Below are 17,736 nucleotides of genomic sequence, written 5' to 3'. Positions count from 1 at the left end.
AGGCTGGAGAAAATAGCTTCTGGAAACACGGTGCAGAAGAGGAGCCTTCTTAAGGCAACACTTAAGGGCAACAACTTGCCCCTACCCCAAATGAAGTCACCTAGCATGCAGCTTGTCCAGGCAACCTGTGGGGTCTAAACCGCACATTCCCTCTGAAACCCATGGGTCTCCAGCCAGGTAGCCACTCCTTGTACTGCTCAGCTGAATTTGAACCTTTTTGCCTCTGCAAGCTTTAAACCTGCTGCTCTCACTGCAATCACGTGATGCAGAGGAGGCTCTGACTCCAGGGGTCCCAACAGTGGTGCCCTCCCACCAGCAGGAGTGGGTCTGCGGGACACCCCCATTTCTCTCCGACTGCTCTCTGGCCTTTCCAGCCAGGAGTGATACAAGCACTCAGGCATTGTGAGTTCATCCATCAGGTCCTAGAAGAGCTGGGAGGGACAACTGGTAAGCAGCTTCTGTTTGCATGTTTATGTTTATCATCGTCCTGAGTGGAGGCTTTTGCTTCTTTACAGTAGCCAAGAAAATGCAGACCTGCTTCAGCTGAGGTGCAGCGGAACACACTTTCTTTTCCATTACCTTTTTCATTTCAAATAATTGCAGTTACCCCAAAAAACACAGTGAAAGAAGTTACATTTCCCTGCAGGGACAAATAGGCTATAGGAATTCTCGAAACCACAAATTATTTTATTATTTGTTAATGATCAGCAGTGCTGTGGAAACAGAACAAACACTCCAAACTCAGCTCTAGATTTTGTTTTGAAATATCCTTCATGTGAAAGGTCCTCTCCCCTGTACTGCACTTGTAAAGACAGAATCACTTTCATCTACTCACTGAGAGACCAGAAAACCATTTAGAGAAGGGAGGGAATTGCCCACGATGGGCAGAAATGAACAAGCTGAGTTCCTGTGCTACAGTATGTCTGTGAGACTTGCTTCTTCCATCTCACACGGTGATAGATGAACACTGAAAGCAATTTTACATCTTTTTCTGTCAGCACATGAAACACCTAATAAATCCCGAGATGTAGAACACACCCAGAAGGCTTTTCTCCTGTTTCTTTTGGCTGCATAATTATAGGCAGTAGTTACTACACTCGCGCTACCTCCCCCTCTGCCCTTGCAGAAATAATAGGCAAACAATGTGAAAAACACAAAAGATATCAGAGGAAAACTTAATTGCTACGTTTTGTGTAAATAGAGGACATCTTTCGGGTATCTGTCTTGCTTGTACCAGATCCGGTGTTACTCTTTCCAAAATGGCTAGATCCAACTCACTCATTTTCCTAAATGGTTTATTTGGATAAGGCTGCGAGACACCTGACAGCAGGCAAAGAGCAGCCACAGCAGCAGGTGCTGCGTAACACGGGCAGAGATGCTGATTCTGAGGAACACAATCACTGCTCACGGCCCATGACTGGTTTCCCAGCCCCAGCAGTGGGGCACAAAAGGCACCTCTTTCTCACCCCCAGTCAGCGCAGGAAACCAAAGGGCCAGCCAGCGGGACAGCAGCCTGGGGCTTCTGCTGCCCACACAGCCCACAACAGCGCTCCAGAGGGCCTGGAAGTGGGAAACAAAGACACTAGGCTGTTGGCAGAGTTTCTGATGGATTCAGGAAGGCCAGACTTCAGAAGGGGAAGTGTTAATCCCACAGAAAGCAAGAAGAAATCATGGAGACATGCTGCTGTGTGATGTCTTCCACACTGAACAAAAGCTGAGGTTCCTCAGAGCTGGGTCCTCGCACCACTACCACAACTGGCTATTGTTTTAAATTTGGCAGGCATTACACTCCCAGATAATTTGCCTAGCCTGACCAAAAAGAAAGCAAATGCTCCACCATATGCTCACCAAACTCCGAGACCAGCAGTAATGAGAACAGCATGAAGGCTTTTCTGTTGCTATGCTACAGATGTTGGGCGGTACCTTCATGAGGCATTTCTGAGACTCAAGAGCCTGTTTGCTGTCGGTTACAAATGCATATGGGTGCAAGCCTGTTGAAATCAATGGAGCCACAGCCATTTCAGATATAAATAAGCAGCTAGCCCTGATGCTTCTGAGCTTTCCAGCACAAACACAACCTGCACAATCGCATTCTGACGTGCACAGCAATCTTCAGTTTCAGTTCTTGCTTATTATGAAAATGCATATTTGTTAATACAAAAATACTAGCAGAATCAGTTAGAATGGTATTTAAAAGTCCAAGCTTTCTAGATCAGCTCCCACAGCTTACATATGAAACTTGCCTTTGTATTTGCTTGAAAAAAAAACAATAGCTTTTGATCCAAAGCAACAGTTTCCTACTTGATGGGTTATGGTCCATATTTCCTCCCGAGCACATTTTAATGTGCCTCAGACGCATGTACCCTCGTTCTAATTAGAAACAAAATCCAAGCTTGTACATCTATCTGTCCATAGTGTTACTGTTTGCACCATGGAGCTATACCCCAGTTGTTAGATCAGGATAAGCTGTTAATTAAGATGTACAGTAGAAACAGGTACTTTGATAGAGGAGACAACAAAGCACTGCATGGGGCTCAGGAGATTGGAGTCTGATCCCAGCTGGGCTGCAGACTTGCCTGCTGTCTGCAGATAATACCAAGGTCTTGAGACGTGCCTCGTTTCCTCGCATGCTAACTGGAGATACCTTTGTACTCCAGAAATGGATCTCCAAGGAGGCTCTCTCCTTTTTCACCCTCTGCCTCAGTTCTGGAACTAAACACCTTCATAAAAAGAGTAACATGGCATTTTTCTGGCTCCTAAACTCCTAAACAAGGAGCCACAGCAAAGATGTAGCAGACGCTGCTTGGGAACATAGGCTTCCCCACAGTCCTGTATCATGAGTTCAAGCTCATTTGCGACTCAGTGCAGGTTTGGTTCTGGAAACAGTCAATACCGTCACCTTTCCATTCACCTCTCATCCCACCTCCATGGCAAGGAATTTTTGGCAGGCACTATTCCCTGAATGGTGTTTTTCAAAACCAGCCCCAGGTTCAAAAGCCTTTCCCCAGTGCAAACATTCAACCGCACAGAGCCTTGCCTCCCACCTGGCTCCTATCCCCACTGCAAATATTCCCAGAACCTTTTCTAAAGGAAGATTATTTAGTTCAGCAGGTATCAAAAAAAAAAAAAAAAAAAAAAAGAGGGGAAAAAAAAAGATTAAAAAGCTTATAAAAATTCTGGATCTCAAATTCAGCACCACTGTGATGCATTGTATCTTCCCTAGCTCTGAGCTTTTGCTTCAAAGAGTTGAAAAGAGCAGTCTGAGTGTGACAGCTCAGCTAAGAGCACATGAATCAGTTGAATTCTTGCCTACTGTGCTGCGCCACAGCCAAATCTCTCCTAGGACTGCGCTTAACAACTAAGGATTGGGATTTTGAAATTTTCAGCCACACAATTCCCCTCAATTCTTGTTGAGAAGAGGGGCCTTTGGAAGCCTCAGCTCAAAGCAAGCACCACCGCAGCATCAAAGCGTGAGATAACGGCACTTATATCATGCCTAGTAATGCAAAGCACCCTGTTGCACAGCATTTGGATTATAACCCTATCTGAGATGGATAACAACAACAAAGTGTAAACAGCCTCCTGTGCCACAGTGCTTAAACAAGGCTGACAGCAACAAGGATCTCTAAACAAGTATTTCCCTCTTTTCTGGTCAAGATCAAAACATTATCAGGTCCCATTCATGCACAACTCTCTCAGCTCCTCGGCTAACAGCACAGCGAATCAGACTGCCTCCCCAGAAATAGAGCTGATTGGATTTCATCAGGATGTGAGACATTAGTCCTAACAGACTAGGAATTATACATCAAGTGACCTGACAAAGTTATTTCAGCTTCACACAGATATTCAGAGGAGAGGTTACAGAAAACACACGATTTGTGTATCCTAAAAGTGTTAGGTGTTTAGTTCATACAGTAAAATAACCACATGATTGAAACAGTAAAAAGGCAAAGCAGTTCCAACCAAAACCTGTGAGGTTTTGTATGAAAGTTTAAGAGTGAAATAACTCTTGCTTTTATACATTGCTCAGATAAATGAATCGAAGCTCAGGCAAATTAACGGAATTCTGCAATCCACCTTTCAAAGTCTAAAATTCAAGAATTTGGTGAACAGCTCCCATTAATCCCATATGGTTCCAAGGTGAGAAGCAACACTAAGAGAGATGCTGTAAGGCCTTTAGATAATGAGGTATCTTTATGCTTGCAGTAGTGAAGAGCTAGAAGAAAAATAACCAATTCTTCCCATGACTGTAAACTCTTCTGTAGAATGTCATCCCTTTTCTCTTACATACCTAGCCACACGGAAAATATGACATTCCCTTTAGGCAGAGCCGCAGTGAGAACGTCCAGATTGCTCTATCAGATTGAATAGCGTTAACTCTGGATCTGTTGTTACCGATACCAGTGGAAAAAAAAACTACAAGTGACTTTATAGGGGAAAGGAAAGACTTTTGACATATCATCTGTTGAGTGGTAATGGTTCCAGAAATGTGTGAGGACACAAGGAATAGAGATAAAAATCTATGAATAGGGTATGAGTCGGGACTGTAAGCAACAGAAAAGCTTCTATTTCTGAGTCCTACATGCTGAAATGCTTTCTCCCCACCAATAACAAAGGATACTGAAGTCATAAGGGCATTACAGCCACTATGCTCAAAGGCTGTAAGTGAAGCAAACCTTGTAGAAAGAGATAACATCTCCTACAGCTGGGGGGCTGGAGGGAGTAGGAGGGGAACAACAAGAAAAGCTTTTGGGAATAAAAATTTTTATCCAGATCTTCATCGCTCACCTGTAAACTCAGATGGCTTTCCTGCTATATCAGATAATCTCATAAAAGATGTTTTCTCTCTCCAAAGAGACTTGTCTTGCTTAATTTAAACTTTTCAGGTTAGAACTGAAGGGCATAATGTCTCTTCTTTAATATTGTCTCATGAGACATCACTGCTGTATTACAAAGAAAGGGCCTGGCTCCCACTCCCCACTGAAGTAGAGAGCAAATCTCTCACTCATTGCTGTGGAAAAGGATCTAACCAAAAATTCTTATTATCCTGCTGCTTCCCAGTCTCCTGGTATGGCATGCAAGACGTAACAAGGGATATGTTTTCACCTCAGTGAATTATTAAAACTAGACTTTAAAAAAATAGTAATAATTTAAGGACCTACTGGCTGGTCTAGCAATTTATTCCACATAAATGAACCCCATCAGAGAGTGTTTGAAGATTGAGCATTAAGTAGAAGCAGACGCTTGCAGTTCTACAATATGTTGTTTCCTTTTGAAAAAGTCGTGTACCACCTGTTCCTTCCATTTGCTGTTTTTTTGTTGTTTTTTTTTTTCCTGAAGACATTGCTGGCAATGGAACTAGTCATTAAAAACAACCCACAAACACTTACGTGGTTAACTAACTAGCACTTGGGAGCTGCTGGCGTCAATAAGAACAACTTCCTCAGATACTCCCTCAATAAATATTTTTCTGGCCCTGCCTCTGGGTTTCACATCTGGTGTTTGGTAGAACATTAACTCAAGCATTTGCTACTGCTCAGAAAACTGCTGCTTTTTTAACTCTGCATCTTTATACATTATGTGTCATCTCAAACAATGAAAGACAAAGTGGCCCTTAAAAAGAGCACCTATTTTTGTATGTTCATAATCTCAGGCTTTGACTTAAGCATGGGGGGTTTGGACACATAGTCTGAGTGCCCAGATGCACCTGAAAGAGAACAAAACCAACAAGCCAGTTCTGCTGCAGCACAATATTGACATACTTGTGCTGACTTCAGTAGACCCATGGCAATTGGAAATCTGGTCCATCAGACTTAATACTGTAAGGATTGATGGTTCAGTCATATGGGTGCCAGCTGGTTTGCCTGCACTGCTGGAGAAAAGACCCCACAGCCACAACCCTCATTCAACACCTCCCACTGTGTTTCCTCCCTGGCACGAGCCCTAGGGCAGACAGGCTTTGCTGGTCCCCGTCCAACCCACGCCCTTCTGGAGAGGAAGGCATCACGCAGGTACCCTGCCAGCTTTTCCACGGACATATACGGGGAGCATCGCACAGGTCTGCAAGGCACACTCTCAGTCCACCAAACAGGGCTGGTTAACATCGCAGGCTGACTGACTCCATCCTAAACTGCTGGGTGCAGCCCAGGACATGTTTTTCTAACTCTTCAGCAGACCAGGGCTAACAGGGTTGCCCACTGAGAGTGCAAGGCAGTGCACTGCGCATCCTGGCAAAGCGCTGCTGGGGAAGAGATCTCTAGATGGAGAAATTCTGCCTCTCTGCCCCATGTCCTGGAGGGTTCCTTCTTATGAGAGGAGCACTTGGAACAAGAACACCAGGAGCACTTCCAATCAACCAGATTTTTTTTGTAAGCTAAAGTTCCTCATGAATAGCCAAGGCTCAGTCTAAATAGCTTCTGCCTCACATGACTCTCTCTCTGGGGTATTTAACAGCCCTTAGCATCAAACCAAAGGATGCTGGATGTGATGTCAATGCCTTAACAGGGAAGTGGGTCTGGCTTTCTCTTTTGCTTTATTTAGTTTAGCACAAAGAGAAGAATATCCCACAGGAAATCTGTAAGAGAAAGGAGCAGGCCTAAGGATGACATCCTTGTTGTTTGGCTGCGTGAACTGTCCTCACTCCCCTGTACCACACACACAGCATCGCCTCCTCAGGAACCTCTGCTGTGGGAGCTCTTTGCATTGCTGAATCCCTTCACACTTTCTGTCCCTAGCAGCAGAGCAGGAGAGACTAGTAATCGTGAGCATATGTGACCAGCTCCAGAAAACAACTTGAGGTTCATCATCTTACACTGGGAACTAGAGGACCAGTACACCCTGGTATGACAACACTTAAGATTTCTCTAAGAGATCAGGTGCCTTATTACAATCATTTATTTGCTCTGCTGTGGTAGACCACTTTTACAAGATAAATGGCCCAAAAGAGCAGCAATTTTAAAGAACGAAGCACAAAGGCCTCCATGGTATAAGCGGTGATCACAGCTCTTATATTACTCTTTTAACAGGATAGAGGTAAATGCTCAGCTAGATCTATTTGTTTATAGGACTTGTAAGAACACCAGCTCATTCAGTTTCTTCATACTTCACATTCAATAGAGAGGAGTGGTGTTCAAAAACTGAAAGCTTTTTCTAGATTCAACAGAAAGACAGAGATTCTCCAGAAAATGGCTCAACCGCGTGTGACCTTCACAGCCCTCTTGAGGTGCTCATTTACAGACTCTGCTCTCTGTAGGAGGAGAGCAGGGCAAGCACACTGCTTGCAAGCTGTAGCCGCACACAAGGGCCTCATGTTAAGCTATGCAATTCAGGTGTTTGGGCTTTTAATAAAATTATCTCAAGTTTTTTGTTCATATCACATGGAAAGTCACCATGAACTAGCACAGCTCTGGGAACCATTTCCTACATACACTCATGTTCTTCCTGTGAACTATTCTGGTAAGATTTAAAAACATGAGTTTGTTGCCTTTTGTTTTCTTTTCAGATTCTCAGTAAAACACATCATTTCATGTTTTGTTTTGAAAATTTAGCTTTTATTGCCTGCAAGTGTGAAAAATTAGGTAATATTTAGCTTCAATACATGCCTGAGCTTGCAGAGACAGGTCTGAAATAAATGGTCTTGCTTTCACTCCTTTGTGCAAGATACACAACTGCTATGTCATGAGCAAGAAGGAGAGGGAAGATGCTTTGGGGCAGTCCAGAAAGTGATGCAACAGAGTCGGACCAAGAAATGTGTGAAGATTTTGTTTCTGTGCCATTATGTGGCTTGTGTACGAAATTAATAGAGGGTTATAACGAAGGCTATCAAGACAAAAGGGAGAGATTAACATTTAGTGTGCTGTGAAAAAGTAACATGATCTGAACATGCCTTAGATTGACACAGGACAAGAGGGAAAGAGAATAGTATCAGCTAGAAGAACTAACAAAATTCCAAGTTTAAAGTGTTTATTCAGCCTTGGTCTGGTGCTGCTCCTGCAGCCTGCACTCACCATTTGATCAGCTTACTAAAATGGGATTTAGGTAACTGATTATTTAATTACAAGAAGCTTTTTTGCTCTCCATTTATGCAAGAACACATCCTCTCCACATAATAAATTGTGAGCAGCTCAAACATAGCTGAAAGGGAGAACTGGATTACTACTCCTAAAAGCAGACAGGTGTTTACCTATCCCTTACAGCCTACAGCTCCCCAGCCTGCACTGACTTTCCCTGTTACACACACCACTGTTTGTGGTGAGATTTTGGTAAGAGCTGACAGTCCATTCAACACTTGCCATCCAGACTGTAGAAGCTCAGACTTGCACCAGTGAATTAAAATGCAGAATGAACTCACCTCAGCTTCACTGTTGCTCTTTGCAAAGAGCACCCACCGAACAGCTTCGTTTATACTTCAAGCTCAGATCTTCAAATCACTCTCTTTTATTAAAGTTAGGGGCTTGGCTTCATTGCAGCTTTGCAAGACCTGGCTCCTCCTGACCATTTAACTTTGTGCCCCATTAATTATGTTCAATGACACGCAGAGGCTGACAAGGAGCAGCTAAAAGCAGCATCTTACACTAACTGAAATCAAAGCTAGACCTTTTCTCACTGGCCAAGGATTAACACCACAAGCAGGACCCTGGCAGTTTCATTTCAAGTACGCTGACAACTGCAGGCTTGCCAACAAATTTTCACACCTCACCTGTGAAAGGACCTCACTGCCTTCCACACACATGAGACAAGGCTTACAAGAATACGGCAATTCTTTTTAGCATCTTGAAAATACAAGCAGTATGCTTGCACCGCAGCCCGTCAGAGTCATAAGGCAGTATTTCTGAAATATCCAGCAGAGATACTGCTGTTCTGCACTGAAATACTGCCGCTCACTCTCCTGCTGTGGACACGTACTTTAGAAAGATTCACACCTTTAGACATAGGAAAAAAGAACTGTGACCTCCAAGAGAGAAAAGAGGGGCTTGCAGTAAGAACAGCAGTGTTGTGGCCAGAAGAAACTGCCCCCAGTGCACAGATGCAGGCAATGCATGTCCCAGTTCTTAGTCCATTCCCCACCCTAGAAAGGAGGAGGACAAGAACCAGCTCCAGGAAAGAAAAAAAAAACAAAACGAAACCTATGACTTCATCATGGCTGTGCAGTGTCATCACATAAATCCGGTGCTTGAAAACTTCAAGTAGCTGAGATCAGCACTTTTCCTGGCTGAAGAGGAATCACAGAATGGTTTGGGCTGGAAGGGACCTATAAAGCCCACCCAGTCCAACCCCCCTGCAAGGAGCAGGGACATCTCCAACCAGATCAGGTTGCTCAGAGCCCCGGCCAACCTGGCCTTGAACGTTTCCAGGGATGGGACATCTATCACTTCTCTGGGCAACCTGGGCCAGTGTTCCACCACCCTCATTCTAAAAGATTGCTTTCTGATGTCTAAATCTACCTCCTTCTAGTTTAAAACTAGATTGACCAAATAAAAACTTAAAACTAGAATGACCAAACAATTGTCCTTGCAGCAAGCATTGGATAAAGCGAAAATGGTATTTACCAGCTCTCCTTGTGTTGTTTTTCACTTGAGCCATTCAAATAACCAAAAGCTGTCTGCACCCATTACACAAACCCTCCTCTGAGCAGATAATGCCAGGGTGCAGTGGGAAATCTAAGAATCAGCATTCCTTTGCATCTGTGCTGCGTTGCAAATTTGCGTATTCCGTAAACAACCTCAATAAAACATTTCAACAAAACAGAGCAACAAACCCTCAAACAAGGTGAGGATGCAGTGACTGACAGACAAGTAATCAGCTCATGTTGCAGAGAACATTCTTGGCAACCATGAACACTAAATTTGAAGCATGAGAAGAGAAAAAAGCCACATCATAGATTCAGCTTGCAGTGCTTGTACTCAGCAGCACAGGCTTTTGGATAGCTCAATTCACACTGCCAACAGAAAACAGACACCTGCATAAAAAAGCTGGCAAAAATCCCAGTGCGTTTTTAGTTTCACTTAAGTTTCCACCGCTGTGCCATAAACACCTTCGCATTGTCTTTGTTTAAGACACCATCAAAATACATAACACACATACATGCAGAAATAGGAGGAGTCCTGTCCAACTACATGGTTTTGTTTGAACAAGCCACGGAGATTCATTAGGCAATCCATTCTGGTAAAGTCGAGATGCATTGCTAGTGCTCTACGATACAAGACCAACAAAAGTAGAAAACCCACCTTTTGGTGTTGTTGTCACGTCAGTCACAGGATATTTTAGTTAGGGTTTCCACAATCTGAAACACAGCGAAAGTTCTCAGTTAGTGGCAGCTATTAAAGGGAACAGGCTCTCATATTTCATTAAATGAATTAAAGTCTCATGAATTGCAATGCGATTAACCAAATACCTCTTCGTTCTCTGCTTTTGGTACTGTGCAAAGTTACACCAAACTCGTCTTTCCAGTAACTAGAACCTCTCCTGCCATCGTAGCTTACATCCCTTCATATGCATCAGATCACATCCTACCAAAAAGCTTGGGCATCAGAATTCCTGTTCTCATAGAAAGTGGATGTCCACAGAAAGGTAGATTCCATTGAAACACAGGCTACACTGATTATTTCTGTTAGGACCAGAGTTTGACAGAAACAACTAAATCCCTTCTTCCTTTACAGAAAGATGTGCAGGCAGAAAATCTTTTCATGTATCTAGATTCACCAGGGATGATTCACCAAATAATACAAAAGATGGTAACAGCAACAAACAGAAGTACAATAATTCAACAAAGAACATAGATAATATGATCTAATTTACCAAAAGCTTCCTTTTTTCCAGGAATCCCACAGTTATACCACACAGTAAAAAACGATGTGTTTACAAGCTGCAGACCAGACTGACAGGACCTATAAACTGAATATCATAGAATCACAGAATCTTTAAGGTTGGAAGAGACCTCCAAGATCATCAAGTCCAAATGTCAACCTAACACCACCATGTCTACTAAACCATGTCCTCAAGTGCCACATCTATGCATCCTTTGAACACCTCCAGGGGTGGTGACTCCACACTTCCTTGGGCAGCCTGTTCCAGTGCCTGACCACTCTTTCAGTAAAGAAGTGTTTCCTAAAATCCAACCTAAACCTCCCCTGCCGCAACTTGAGGCCATTTCCTCCTGTCCTATCACAAGTTACTTGCAAGAAGAGATCAACACTCACCTCCCTACAACCTCCTTTAAGGTAGTTGTAGAGATACTCATTCATGTAATTGAGTATCATGTACCACAGAAAAGCTGCAACGGGGAAGTGCTGCTGAGCAGTTACACAGGAGAATTCTCTCTGGTGCTACAGCTGTTTATTGCATGACCTTGGGCACATCCTTCACTACTTCACGCTCTAGTTACGACTGTATCTTATGATGAGTACAATGTCATCGCAACAGCATAAATGAGGATTAATTACTGCTTTGCAAATCCTGGGAAAGGCTGGGCAGGGAAGAAGCACCTATAAAGTGAAAATTGTTGGTATTTATGAATTGCATTGAATTGCCAAGAAGGAGGGAGGACAGACAGACTTCCCTTCTCAGCTTCAAGCCAACAGCCAGCAAACTGACCACCTTCCGGTACTACCACCCTTAATCAGCACGCATCCTACCTGGAGAATTAACTTCTGCCAGAACGTGGGCAACAAAAATCACAGCTGAACAAAGCTCTATTAGATATTCACTGCTTGACAGGGAAAGGGTGAGGAGAAGATAAATGCTAGAAGGAATAAAAGCTCTTTGTACTTTTAGTCAACTTTGCTATGTCTAACTGTACCCATGAGCATAGGGTTTGTCACTGAAAGCAATGGGAGTCTTGCCTCTGACTTTATCAAACCTAGAAATGAAGTATTTCATTTCACAGAAAGGTAGGGCAGATTCAGTGTCTTGCCAAAGTTAACATCAGGCAGTGGCTGATGAGCAGAAAGCAAGGACCTCATCCCTACCTCCTGCTTTTAAGCATGGGGCAACTTTCTGAAAGCAAATAAAAAAAAGTATGTCTGTATTGCACACTGCTATGATAACTGAGGATAAAGATGGAGGTGCAACCAGGAGAAAGGTGGAACAAAACTCAAGCTCAACTATTTCTTTTTTCCTCTCAGTACCAGAAAATGAAAAGTCAGTTCTTACAATATGCTGACCAGGCGTGGTCCCTATTATCTTTGATTAATTCCACATGTCTGAGAAGGAAATCAGCTCTAAGCCGGTTAGACTTGCTAAATGAGATTTGTCTAAGGCCCCACCCCCAGGTGCAGTGTCATGCACCAAAGATTTGGCATGCTTTAGAAAGATGCAACTTGTCCAGACACCTTTAATAATGGTCAGCAAAACACTGCCATCTAACTACTCACACATAACATTCTCTCTTGAACAAAACCCCATTCAGCACCTCCTAATCTCTGAGGGGCTCCCAGTCCATATCCAAAGCAAGAGATGAGTAGGGATGGTACCAGCAGGCTCCCTTTTATAAAGCTTCTGATGAGCGTATGATGGACAAGCACACAACCCTGGCACCTCCAGCAAGAAGAACTTCCAGCATCTCTAAGGCCACATTGGTCCACATTATCTATTCCTTGAAGAGACTCTAAACTCATCCTAGTATCTCAGGTCATGATAAAAGGGAAACAGACTTGTTGCTAGCAAGATAATACAGCTGTGAATGACTGATCAGACACCTATTTACTTTTCTGCTACAGTTACAGTCAGTTAACTCTGCTTTAGAAACCTCAGGTTTTTCAAAATCACAGCCCTGACTCACGCAGCCTGTGGTGAACACCCAGGACACATTTAGGAAAAGATTACTAATAAATAAAGTACCGTAAGTACCATGCCAATTGCTTGACTCAGAGAAAACACAATTAGCACTGCTATGTGCTGGCATTTTGTCTTCTGAATACTTGCTGGCTAATAAAATCAGGAGCTGTTTTTAAAGAACATTTCTATATTGAATAATTTATCTACACCATTCCTGTAACTACAGTGGCATTTGCTGATGCTGTTTGCTTTTACGTGAAGCCAGTGTTCCTGCAAGGAGTCACACTGACAGATCTCGTGAGCAAAGTCTTTCACTAACAGCTTTCCAATATAGATGCAACAGGAAAATAAAGTTGTCCAGTATTTCCCACCTTTCAGCCCCCTAGAGAGGGGCACCTGCTATGAGGACAGCTGTGCTTACCCAAAATATCCATTGGCACAGCTGGATACATGAAGATCTTCTAACACCCTGGGTACATTGCATTTCAGAAGATGTAGTTGGTTTGGCTAAAAGGGAGAAACTGTTTGAAAATCTGAAGGCAGGAGACGCATTGCGTAACGGTGATCATGAAATGAGAGCATCAGCTACTCCAACAGAAGGAAGGAATGAGTGCAGCAGATTAAGGACAGTAAATCTCAAAAAAAAAAAAAAAAAAGAAAGAAAAAAAAAGGACAGATTTAAAGCAACTCTGCACAGGTCAGCAGGTCTTCATGAGAGGCCAAAAGACTGTAGGAAAGCTACAAGTGCTGGAGATGGAATAAAGGCTCAAAGGTAAATTTTTCTGTGACAAAAGAAAGCTCGAACATCAAGCAACTACAGTGCTGACCAAAACAGAAAGATATGTGTAAAGAATATTAAGAAGAGACTCATGTAGGTAAGCCAGCTGAAATAGATACAATTACATTACAATTCTTTTTATTATGGAAAAAAAAAAAAAAACCAAACCCCAACTCCAAAACAAAACAACCATACACTAATGGATAAAACCACTGACACTGCTAACTCACAGGAGAGGAAGGAAGTCCTAAAGCGCTGCCTGAAGGCAAGCACAGGACCACCATAAAAAGGAAAGAGGATGATCACCACACAGAGAACTAGAGACCTACCAGTCTAACTCAGATTCCTGAAACAAATCGATAATCAATTATACATACCCGAATCTTACAGTATAGCATATTTACTGGAAAAAAGGGAGCACAGATACGTTGTACTCTCCAGTGGTTTGAATGAGTTCCCAGATGGGTCAGTCTGAGGCTCACCTCTTCGCAGTATTTTGTGTGACCGCCCAGAAGAAAGCACTGAGCTGAGAGAGTTTACAAGTATTTCATTAGGTCCAAAATCGACACCATGAAACTCAATGATACAAAGTGCTCTACTAGTGCTGCTGCAGAGGCAGCAAAAAGAGATGTTTCAGCACACAGCTTCACCCACCAGCATCTTAGTTGAAGTCCAGCACGCTGAGCCAAGGTACACGAGGAGGAGCTGGAGTGCAAGTCTACATTCCTCTGTGCTGTGCTGACTCTTAGGTGGAGGCAAGTCACACCCCACAGAGAAGCAAAGTGAACAACTGGATATTCAGCTTCCATAGTCAGATTTTCCAGAGCTCTTCTGTCAAAGCCATCAACCTAGTACTGCTAAGTGTTGTCTGCAACACAGACATGCCTTAACACAGGAGATAATCCTCCAAAGTATAAAGCTAGCAGTTGTTCAACATATCCTGAAAGACTTGCAAAGGAGATTTAGGCTAATCTAACTAAATTAGAAACCTACTGAAGCTGTACACCACCTTCACTGGACAGTCAAAAAGAACCAGGTAAACTGGGCGTGGATATCTTGGGGAACCTGGCTCCACAACCAAGGTCTGCATCCTATCTCTTGCAGTTCCTTCCAGCTTTGTTCATTTACCTTTCTTTGATCTGCCTATTGCAGATAATGGACAGTCCAATATTTTTGGTGGTTTGCCTGCCTGCATGTGATGAAGCTGAGCAGCAGGAGCTGCAGATATTCTCTGAAGGCCTCAGCCCTGAAAATACACTAGGCTATTTCACATTTTGGACTGAGGCACACATTTGAAGCCTACTGCTGCAGCTTGCTCACAGCAGTCTGTGAAGGGAGAACAACTGCATCTTCTGTTTCTTTAAAAAGCCAGAAATTTCAAAGCCCAGTTTATCTCTAATGGGAGTAAGACTGTTCCTCATCTGCTATGGTACTTTTGATAGTCTCTCTTACCACACCTTGTGAAATAAAAAGTTTAACAAGTTCTAAAAACCCCAGAATATTTTAGATTGTTGACATACAGAAAAAAATTATCTATGGCTCAGAGCTGAATAGGGAGTATAACGTGACAGATCTGTGGGGCATCTTCCCTGCTGCGCAAAAAAAGAGGCAGATATGAATTCAATATCATTAATGGAAGCAGAGAGCCTAGTTTCCCAGGAGCTATACGGAGTGCATACCCTTTCAACTTTAATCTCTCACTTTCAGGGACAGGAATTCACACCTAAAGTACACTGTGCGCTATCGGTACTTCTGCAGCAACAGAATCTCAAAGCTTCTGTTTGGTTCTTTAACTGATCCCGTTTACCAGGATCTATACAGTTGCAAGTAAAATTAAACCACATCCGTTTATTACCTGCTTGGCCAATTTTCAATTTATTGGCATCAACATGATAACTCCTGGCTAGGACAGATCAGCAGAGCTCTACCAAAATGCCAGGGAATGCCACTGATTCATAGCAGTAAAGGATTTGTCTTGGATGCATTTCTCAGGGGACCACAGTGCGAGTTCTTCCTCTCTCTGTAGTGATGAAAGGATGCTTAGAAAGAATCTTTGCTTTCTTCTGCTGCCAGAGAATCTACATGTTCCCATTCTCTCCCTAAAACAAATCCTTGAGTGTTTCTCCTGTTACTCTTACAACACCTGGTCCTGAGCCCAAAGTCAATTTGAGCTTCACCACTGATCCCCACTTGCCAACCACATTACCACACTCAGCCCTGCCAATCATAACTTTTCAAGAGGAAGCATTAAATGAATTGTCTCCCTCTGTCTTACAGGCTCCTACTATTTTAATGTCTAAACATCTCCCAGTCTACAGTTTTCACCTTCCCAATTCTTCTACAATACAGCAAAGAATTGGTTATCCCAGTACAGAAGGGTAACTGAGGCACTGAGAGATTAAGTTATTTTCTGCAAGTTCCCAAGAACATCTTTGAAAACACACATGGACCTCAGTTCAGATGACATCTCACACAGCCTCAGCTGATGCTAAGGGTAATTGTTAAAGAGGCCCACAGCAGCTACACAACTTTGAAAAGCCCATAAGCAGCCCCAGTTAAGGGTTAATAGCAGAGAAAAAACTCCTTAACAACTACCGTACACAGCTTCCTTTCAATAACTAGGAAATCAAAGAAGAATATAATGCAAAACATCAATAATACAGAGAAGAAAAAAAAATCACAGCAAAACCAGCAGCCAAATGACACTCATTTCTAAAAATCAAGTTCAACTTAAGATATTAATATCAGAAATCAATCACGAGTTATTCTGGAGTTTCTAAGTGTCCCATGCACCAAGGATTACTTTGAGGAAGCATATTTCTTAATTAGATAAGTGATCAATTCAATTTGTGGTAGCCTTAAAGATCCGAAACACTCAAATGGGCTGATTTGGTAAATACGAATCTTGAATAATCTAAAAAGACTCTGCCATTCTAGAGAAGAAAAAAAAAAAAAAACTTAAGAAGTTAAAGAATTACCTTTTCTGCGCAATTTAAACTCCAGCTTCCTGACAGACATGTTTTAATTATAAGATCACAGTGTCTTTCCACAGGACCTGCTCCTCACTCTCACAGAAATTAAAGCTACTCCAGGGATGAAGCAAAGGAGGTACCTGTAGGACAGCACTCTCCAACACCACAACTCAAAGGCACATAATGAAGCAAGGTGCGGGGACAGGGAAAGGAGTGTGCAGGTGTGAGAAGGATGGCGTCGGAGTCAAAGCAGGATGTCCTAGACAACTGTTTCTTTGCCAGCCTCTGCCCGGAGTCTGGTGTCCTACCTGCATCTCCATGCCCAGACTGCTCACACAGGGTCAGAGCAAAGTGCTGATGACCCCAGAGTGAACCAGAGCAGCTGGACTCCTAACCAAGTAGGGTTACTTGGACTTTAAAAGCTTGTTCCGCCTCTGCAGTGCGAGTGCACCTCCATTTCACTGCAGGGTTCTGATATACAAATTCCTAAACATGCAACACAGCAAGACAATGTTAGAATGACTGGTACGGAAAATTTAGTATTTTCAGAACAGTCTTGCACAGTTTGAAGAAAACAAGAAGAATGAAGATATGAACTGAAAATACAGGAGAAAAACGAAAACACTGAGCGGCTGTTCCCAAACAGAGCAACATCCATACCATGTACTTAATGAGGCAGGAGTTCTGTGGAAACAAGTAATAACGTAATCCTGTAATTAAAGACTGCTTTATAATACTTATGCAGAAGGCTGCCACAAAGACTGCACAAACACCCTTTATTCCAGTATTTCCTGAAATGAGCATTTGACTCGGTGATGTTAAAAGGTTCCTTTAACAGCTTTTGCAGTCTGTGATACATCATCTAGATGGAACTGAGGTCAAGTGCATTAAGAATCTGAGTAACATTTTGTGCTGCAGCATGACAAAAGAGGCACTGTCTGAGCTGCAAGGGCTGACTAGCACTCAATCTATTTCTACAGCCACACTAGAAACATATATGGACGTGTACAGAACTCAGAATTTATTTTTAAAAACCCCACTTTTAAAGTTTTTTTTATTCTGTATAAAATATGTAAATACTAAGTCTTTGGCGGCCTCCCAGTCCCTGTATGAATGACAGTGGCACCACAGAAACAGCACATTAACACCACTACTCAGTATAAAGGTTAATTGGAGAAGACAAGGACACATAGCAGGGCTTTCTGGGTGCCC

The 17,736-nt window shown here is 42.8% G+C and overlaps 1 protein-coding gene across 16 annotated transcripts in view; it reads right to left on the bottom strand.

Moving 5' to 3' along the window:
* Window positions 1-17,736, bottom strand: part of MAP2 (microtubule associated protein 2) — a 220,173-nt gene that overhangs the window by 163,245 nt on the left and 39,192 nt on the right. For all 16 annotated transcript variants that reach the window (XM_086750745.1, XM_086750751.1, XM_086750749.1 and 13 more), the window contains exon 2: window positions 10,227-10,282. The gene's annotated coding sequence lies outside the window, so the exon portion shown is untranslated. The remainder of the gene's footprint in view (window positions 1-10,226; window positions 10,283-17,736) is intronic.

This window comes from Chlamydotis macqueenii, chromosome 6, assembly GCF_036417535.1.
Source record: "Chlamydotis macqueenii isolate bChlMac1 chromosome 6, bChlMac1.mat, whole genome shotgun sequence".
Classification (NCBI taxonomy): domain Eukaryota; kingdom Metazoa; phylum Chordata; class Aves; order Otidiformes; family Otididae; genus Chlamydotis; species Chlamydotis macqueenii.
Note: the sequence above shows the minus strand (reverse complement) of the source record. Positions and strands in the feature narration are given on the sequence as shown.